Genomic DNA, 9,091 nt, shown 5'->3' with positions numbered 1-9,091 from the left:
TAAAATAGATATTTGAAGATGAGGGGGAAGAAGGGCTATTTAATTGCCATATGTGGCAAAATTTATTTGGATTTGAAATTCCTTTTTTTTGTTTTTTTTTTTTTGCTATCCAGTGGGGTACTGGGAGATCATACTGTTCATGGGGTTCTTGTGGCAAGAATACTGGATTTGGTTTGCCATTCTCTCCTCCAGTGGGTCATGTTTGGTCAGAGCTCTTCACTATTAGTCATCTGACTTGGGTGGCTCATAGCTTTATTGAGATACACAAGCCCCTTCACCATGACAAGGCTGTGATCCACGAAGGGGTATTATCTAATAATGGCCAAAAGCAAAGAGGGACTAAAGAGCCTCTTGATGAAAGTGAAAGAGGAGAGTGAAAAAGCTGGCTTAAAACTCAACCTTCAAAAAACTAAGATCATGACATCTGGTCCTATTACTTCATGGCAAATAGATGTGGAAAAAGTAGAAACAGTGACAGACTTTATTTTCTTGGACTCCAAAACCACCGCAGACTGTGACTGCACCCATGAAATTAAAAGACGCTTTCTCTTTGGAAGAAAAGCCTAAACAGACTTAGTGAAGTGAAGTGAAAGTCGCTCAGTCGATCCTACTCTTTGTGACCCCATGGAATTCTCCTGGCCAGAAAACTAGAGTGGGTAGCCTTTCCCTTCTCCAGGGTATCTTCCCAACCCAAGGATTGAACAACATATTAAAAAGCAAAGACATCAGTTTGCTAACAAAGGTCTGTATAGTCAAAGCTATGATTTTTCCAGTAGTCATGCATGGATGTGAGAGGAGGACCGTAAAGAAGGTGGAGCGCCTAAGAATTGATGCCTTCAAACTGGTGCTGGAGAAGACTCTTGAGGGTCCCTTGGACTGCAAGGAAATTAAACCAGTCAATCCTGAAGGAAATCTTCCCTGAATATTCATTGGAAGGACTGATGCTGAAGCTGAAGTTCCAATACCTTTGCCACCTGATGCAGACAGCCAACTTACTCGAAAAAGACCTTGATGCTGGGGAAGACTGGGGGCAAAAGGAGAAGAGAGAAGCAGAGGATGAGATGGTTGGATGGCATCACCAACTCAATGGACATGAGTTTGAGCAAGCTCCAGGAGATAGCGAAGGACAGGGAAGCCTGTGTTGCAGTCCACGGGGTCACAAAGAGTCGGACATGACTTAGTGACTGAACAACAACAACTGGGAGATTAGTGCCCATGCCCCTGGCCGCACCCCCTCCTCCAGGCCTGCTTGGTCTCATCGGCTGCCCCAACACACGTGACCTCTTACCCAGGGCTCTTCCATACTGTACTTACCCCAGACTGGGACAAAAAGGCAGCACGTTCATTTAACTATTTTTTATATTAATACCATAGACAAGGACCTTTTTTAAGAACTAGAGTTAGTAAATTAGACAAATAAAAGAGATAATACCATACGGTTTCTCTTATATATGGAAACTATACAACAAAACAAATGAACAAACATAAAAATTTGCATTCATCTTTAAAGAGCATCGCCTCTGTTTCCCACAGCCCTCCAGCTGTCCCATACCCAAGCTCCACTGGTCTTCAAAGCCATATGTTCTGAGGGCTCATCTTTCTGGTACAGGACCCCCAGACTGGGGAGTTTGATGTAGGTCTCAGACCCCTCGTACTTTGGAGAGAACCTCTGCACTTTTTATCATTTTCCCATTTTCGGTCGACTACCTGGGGGTGTGGATCTTGACTGCCGCATTTCCACCGCTCCTGCTTGTCTTGTTGTGGCACCATTTCCATACCTTCAGTTGCAGAAAAGCCTTTCTACTAGTCTTCAGTTTGTTCTCATGAATAACTCTTCTGTCAATAGTGGTAATTTTGATGTGCCCTTGGGAAGAGGTGAGCTCAGGGTCTTACTACTCCACAATCTTGGCCACTCCCTCTAACTCACACTGTTTGGATTCATATAGAGATTGAAAATGTATATCAAATGACCTTTTTTAAAAAATTTTTATTTGCATTTATTTTTTACAGAATTTATCCCCAGGCCGGAAGCTTTTGTTTCTTCAGTTTCTTCTGCAACCTTCTGCAGACCTGCAATTTTTTTCTTCTGTGCAACCTCTTTTGGCTTAGGAACAATCTGTTTTCTTTCAGTAAAAGCCATCTCAATGTGGCAGGGATGGCTCATGTGTGGGTTGATTCAATCATGAGCTCTGAAAGTCCTGCGCCATATCTCAGGGGCTTTCCTCTCTTGGATGAGCAAAATGATGAGAGAGTCTACATCTAAGCAATTAAATTCAGCATTACTCTCTGCAGTTTTGAGTATGTGCAGTAAAAATTTAGCACTCTTCTTGAGCCACCAACCCTGTCTTCAGCCCCACTGTTTGGCCAGTGCACACCTACCAAATCCACACAATGGCACACACTGCTTCTTTAAAGTGACATCCTTCAGATACTTGATGGCTTTTCAGATATGCATACACTTAATGGCCTGGTCATTAATACCCTTAATGGCCTGTGGAAAATTCCTAAACAGATGGGAATATCAGACCACCTGACCTGCCTCCTGAGAAATCTTTATGTAGGGCAGGAAGCAACAGTTAGAACTGGACATGGAACAACAGACTGGCTCCAAATCTGGAAAGGAGCACATCAAGGCTGTATATTGTCACTCTGCTTATTTAACTTATGTTCTGAGTACATCATGAGAAATGTTGGGCTGGATGAAGCACAAGCTGGAATTAAGATTTCTGGGAGAAATATCAATAACCTCAAATACACAGACGACACCACGTTTATGGCAGAAAGTGAAGAATTAAAGAGCCTCTTGATGAAATTGAAAGAAGAGAATCAAAAACCTGGCTTAAAACTCAACATTCAGAAAACTAAGATCATGGCATCTGGTCCCATCACTTCATGGCAAATAGATGGGGAAACAATGGAAACAGTGACAGACTTTATTTTGGGGGACTCCAAAATCACTGCTGATAGTGACTGCAGCCATGAAATTAAAAGACGCTTGCTCCTTGCAAGAAAAGTTATAGCCAAACTAGACAGCATATTAAAAAGCAGAGACATTACTTGGCTAACAAAGGTCCATCTAGTCAAGGCTATGGTTTTTCCAGTAATCATGTATGGATGTGACTGTTGGACTATAAAGAAAGCTGAGCTCCAAAGAACGGATGCTTTTGAACTGTGGTGTTGGAGAAGACTCTTGAGAGTCCCTTGGACTGCAAGGAGATCCAACCAGTCCATCCTAAAGGAAATGAGTCCTAAATATTCATTGGAAGGACTGATGCTGAAGCTGAAACTCCAATACTTTAACCACCTAATACAAAAAACTGACTCATTAGAAAAGACCCTGATGCTAGGAAAGATTGAAGAGGGGAGGAGAAGGGGATGACAGAGGATGAGATGGTTGGATGGCATCACCGCCTCGATGGACATGAGTTTGAGCAAGTTCTGGGAGTTGGTAATGGACAGGGAAGACTGTCCATGGGATAGGAAGCCCCAGGGCATGCTGCAGTCCATGGGTTACAAAGGGTCAGGCATGACTGAGTGATTGAACTGAACTGAACTGAATGGCTTGGGCAGTTTCAGGAATGTTAAAGTGAACACAAAGATTTGAGCCTCTTGATTTGCATGATTTTATGGGGTTTTCTGGGTCAAGTGAATAGCAGCTACCATTGTCCTATGGAAACCTGAAAACTCATATTTTTACTGATTTTTAAATGTCCTTTACACACGAAGACAATTGACCAGATGACACAAATGGTACTGTATTCATTATTTCCTCTTAATTTTTTGTTAAAAATATGAGCCATTAGATTTTTAAAAGTTTATGTCAAATTAATGAGTATATTTTGTGACATTTACCAGTTTTTATGTGTGTGAAAGTGCATTCTTTTCCAGAGAGTACATAAATATTTGGCTGTAATACCTGCTGAGTTTTTATCTATCTACCTATTAGTCATCCTATTTTTAATAATTAAAAATGCCTGAAATATTGAAATATGTTTGGCCTATAGAATGTATTGATAATCTTCAGGATTCCCCCACCACCACCACATAGCTATTTTTCATACATTTGTAAAACATAATTGCTTCCTCAGTGACTTATGATGATCTTTCTTTATGGATGTGACTTTCTTACCAGTGTATGTTAGAGTGTATTTCAGAGATAAGTATTATGGAGCAAAGTTAGTTATTATTGTTATATTTTTATGTAGTGTAAATTGGAGAAAAACAGCTTTTAACTAAGCAGTTATGTTATAGATACTCAAAGTAATAATGTTTATTACACAGACATAGTAGAATCCAAAATTGATATATAAAGTTGTTTACATCAGCAATCCCCAACCTTTTTGGCACTAGGGACCGGTTTTGTGGAAGACAGTTTTTTCATGGGGGTAGGGGGTGCTTCAGGCAGTATCATAACATGAGTGATGGGGGGAAGTGTTTCAGGTGGTAAGGCAAATGATGTGGAAGATGGAGAAGGACATGCTTGCCCGCTGCTTACCACCACCCATGAGGCCCAGTTCCTAACAGGCTGCAGACCAGTACAAGTCCACAGTCTGGGGGTCTAAGGGACAAATGTAGGTTTATACATATGGTGGTGGTGGTTTAGTCACTAAGTCGTGTCTGACTCTTATAACACCATGGACTGCAGCCTGCCAGGCTTCCCTGCCCATGGGGTTTCCCAGGCAAGAATACTAGAGTGGTTTGCATTTCCTTATCCAGGGGATCTTTCTGACCCAGGAATCAAACCCACATCTACAGCTTCCAGGCAGTTTCTTTGGGCCAGGGAAGCCCAGGTTTTATACGTGTGTGTGTGTGTGTGTGTGTGTGTGTGTGTGTATATACACATATATACACACATATTTTTAAATGTTTATTTTTTAATATTTATACACACAGGCAAATATCTGGAAGAACATTTTCAAGTTGAAACTGACGATCATTGAGAGTTGACGTTCTGGTTAGATTATAATTTCTTTTTGTTTATATTTCTCGATTTTTCCATGCAATCTAATATATATGCAACATTCAGAAAACAAATGTTATGTATTTTTATTTCTGTTGCTTAGATATAACTAGATTAATATTTTGTTAAATTTTATTCCAGTATATTGGATTTGATTTTGCTTTTGACATTTTTATAATTACATTTAATTAACCTCTGTATCTGAGGGAGGGTTTTACTTAAGGGCTACTTTTTCGCTCAACAAAATTAGCTGTTAATGAAAAATAATAATTTGCAATAAAACAGAGCTGTTTTATAGCCCTATCTCCAGGCCATGGTTGATGTATCTTTACCATTTTTGAGTGAAGTAAGTTGTAGGTTTTGAGGTGATCTTGGTTGGCAGGGGGCAGGTGATATTCCCCCACAGACTTTTCTGGTAAGTCGAGTGTGGGCCTCGCGGCTTTCTCAAGGATGGACACCCAGTCTTCTCATCCAACAGGTTCCTTACCTGGGTTTTCATATTTTTAAATTTATTTATTTAATTGTGAAGACATATCTTGAAGAAATTATGTTCAAGGTAAACTCTGGCATATCTAAGACTGCCTTTACATATAAATAGAAATTTGGCTACATATAATACTTTTCAGACACAACTTTTTTTCTCCAAAATTCTGCAGCTGTTGCAGTCTTGTCTTCTAGTGAAGTTGGTTCCTATTTTAGAAAGACTATACTTTCTGCCTGGGAACTCCTGAAATATTTTTTAAACAAATTCATCTTATACAAATATCCTGCTAGTATATATATTTGGGTATGCACCTATTTTCCTCAATTTGATCTGGTACATATTTCATATTTCGTATATAACAGAATTGGATTTTTTCAAATTCTTTTTCTTGGTGTATTTTATTTAATTTTGTGTTATTGCTTCTGTTACACTGTCCTAGTTTCTTCCTAAATCACACCTATACTTTATATTGAATCTATGATTTTTGTTGGTCTCTGTTACTCTCACTTGTTTTGTCCTCCACTTGGGATCTTACCATTTTCATTGTGTTGCCCTTTCACTTTTGCACTTTGAGAAAAGAGTTGAAGTTGTCTTCGGTATCAGTGATTACATTTTTTTCAGTATGAATTATACTTTTTACCAGCACCAAAGATGCATTTATAGCTTACTGTTACATATTTACTTTTATGGTATTAATTCTTTATAGGATCCAGCTCACTTGTGGATCTTGATTGCTTTTAAATCTTAGTTTGTCCGTAAGACTGTTTTTCCACAGAAGTCAAGGTTTTTCAGTGATGTAAGGAAGAAAAATTTCTCTACTCCCTCCTTCATTATGGTTCCAATAAGAAATCATATTCAGAAATTTTCTCTTAAGTCTTTAGCAAGAATTCCACTCTTGCTTTTACTGGGAGGTTTTTTGTTGTTGTTGTTGTTTGGGTTTTTTTGCATTCTTTATTTTTGTTATTCTTGCTATTAATTTACTCCTCGTATATGAGGCTTGTTCCATGCTAGAGCTTACTGCAGAGAAGGTAATTTCTCTCAGCCCCAACATTTGTTTACTGAGAGGTGCTGACTGCATATTCCTCTCAGTTCTACAGTTGGATCAAAGATTGGCCCAATTTTTGGTGATTAAGAATAAAGCTGTTATACACATTTGAGAACAGGTTTTTGTGTGAACACAGATTTCATTTCTCTGGGATAAATGCCCAAGGGTATAATTACTGGGTTGTATGGTAGTTGCATGTTTAGCTTATTAAGAAAGTATCAGACTATTTTTCAGAGTGGCTGTATCATTTTACAGTCTCATCAGCAATGTATGAGTGATCTAATTTTTATATGTTCTTGCCAGAATTTGATGTTCGCGTGATTTTTTATTTGATCCATTCTGATAAGACGTTTAGTGATATTTCATTGTTGTTTTAATTTGCATTTCCCTAATAGCTAACGATGCTGAATGTCTTTTCATGTGCTTATTTGCCATCTGTACATCTTCTTCAGTGAAATATCCCTTGTGTCTTTTGCCCATTTTCTAATTGAACTGTTTTTTTGATGGATATTTTATTTTGAGAATTTTAGGAACTAGTCTCTTCTCATATATATGGTTTGCAAATATTTTCTCTCACTTGCTAACTTTTTATTTTTATCTTCTTAACAAGGTTTTTCACAGGGAAAGTTGTTTAATGTTGATAAATTCTAATTTATCAGTTTTTCCCCTTATGGATGATACTTTTGATGTTAATTCTAAGAACTCTTTCAGAGAAGGTAATGGCAACCAACTCCAGTACTCTTGCCTGGAAAATCCCAAGGACGGAGGAGCCTGGTAGGCTGCAGTCCATGGGATCACTAAGAGCTGGACACGACTGAGAGAATTCACTTTCACTTTTCACTTTCATGCTTTGGAGAAGGAAATGGCAACCCACTCCAGTGTTCTTGCCTGGAGAATCCCAGGGACAGGGGAGCCTGGTGGGCTGCCGTCTATGGGGTCACACAGAGTCAGACACAACTGAAGCGACTTAGCAGCAGCAGCTAAGAACTCTTTGCCTAGCACTAGATCATGATAATTTTATCAATTTTTTTTAAATGAAAACTTAATTGATTCACAGTTTACATTAAAATCAGGGACCCACTTTGAATTATTTTTTGTATTAGGTGTGAAGTGTAAGTCAAAGTTCAGTTTGCAACCTATGAATGTCCTATTGCTCCAGAACACTTGTTCAAAAAGTTTTCCTTTGTCTATTGAATTGTTTCTGCATCTTTGTCAAAAGTCTGTTGGAAATATTTGTGTGGGTCTACTTCTCAGTTCTCCATATGTCCTATAGATCTGTGAATCTTACCTTTTGTCAATACTAAGTAGTTTTGATTATTCTAGTTAGACAGCAAGTCTTGAAATTGGTAAGACTGATTCCTACTTTATTTTTATTTTTCAAAAGTATTTTAGCTATTTTATCATCTTTGCCTTGCTGTATAAAGTTTAGAATAATAATATCTATATCTACAAAAATTTTTATTAGAATTTGAATAGGAATTTTTCAAATTGTCCTACATTTCTTTTTCTGATCCAAGATTCAATCCAGGATTTCACATTGCATTCAGTTTCATTTTTTCCTTACTCTCCTACAGTCTAGAATAGTTCCTCCATTTTCCTTTCTTTTTATGACTTTGACAATTTTAAGAATAGTGATCATTTTTTTTGAAGAATGTCTCTTTTGCTTCTTAGAATAAATTTAAATTTAATATACAGTTAAAATATATATCTAAATTAAAAATAGACATTTATATTAAGCTTTCACTATCAAAAATAAAATAATGGTCCTTTGTTTTCCTTTTGTGGATGATACAGGCTCTGTATCCAACCTCAAGAATCTTTGTGTGTCTCTCTTAAAGTTTCTATAAGTTTAGAACATTTTTGACATGTATTTATCATTACAGTATCATACAGAGTAATTGTGCTGCCTAAAAATCCTCTGTGCTCTAATTATTCCTCTTACCTTTAAGCCCTGGAAACCACTAATATTTTTATTGTCTCCATAGTTTTGTCTTTTCTATAACATCATATAATTTGAAACACATCATATGTAACCTTTTCAGATTGGCTTCTTTCACTTAGCAATATATATTTAAGATTACTCCATGTCTTTTTATGACTTGGCAGCTTACATAGTTTTAGCACTGAATAATATTCCACTGTCTGGGTGCACCGCAGTTTACCCACTCATTTACTGAAGAACATCTTGGCTCCTTCCAAGTTTTGACAATTATTAATAATACTACTATAATCATCCAGGTGCAGGTTTTGCATGGATATGCTTTTCAACTCCTTTGAATAAGTACCAAGGAATGTGATTGCTGGATGATATGGTAAGAGTATGTTTAACTTTGTAACAAACTGGCAGACTGTCTTGCAAAGTGGCTGTACCATTCTGTATTTCCACCAGCAATGAATGAGAGTTCTGTTCTTCCATTTTTCACCAACAACTGGTGTTGTCAGAGTTCTGGATTTTGGCCATTCTAAAAGGTGTATAGTGGTATCTTACTGTTGTTTTAATTCGTGTTTTCTGAAGACATATGTTGTGGAACACATTTTCATATACTTATTTGTGTATCTTCTTTGTTGAGATGTCTGTTAAAATCTTCTATTTCTTAACTGG

At 37.6% G+C, this 9,091-nt stretch overlaps 1 pseudogene; it reads right to left on the bottom strand.

Annotated features, from left to right (window-relative positions):
• Positions 1 to 2,013: 2,013 nt before the first annotated feature.
• On the bottom strand, positions 2,014 to 3,646 carry LOC133073029 (large ribosomal subunit protein uL22-like; annotated as a pseudogene).
• Positions 3,647 to 9,091: the final 5,445 nt, after the last annotated feature.

This window comes from Dama dama, chromosome 18, assembly GCF_033118175.1.
Source record: "Dama dama isolate Ldn47 chromosome 18, ASM3311817v1, whole genome shotgun sequence".
NCBI classification, from domain to species: domain Eukaryota; kingdom Metazoa; phylum Chordata; class Mammalia; order Artiodactyla; family Cervidae; genus Dama; species Dama dama.
The sequence above is the reverse complement of the archived record's forward strand: the minus strand, read 5'-3'. Positions and strand labels throughout refer to the sequence as shown.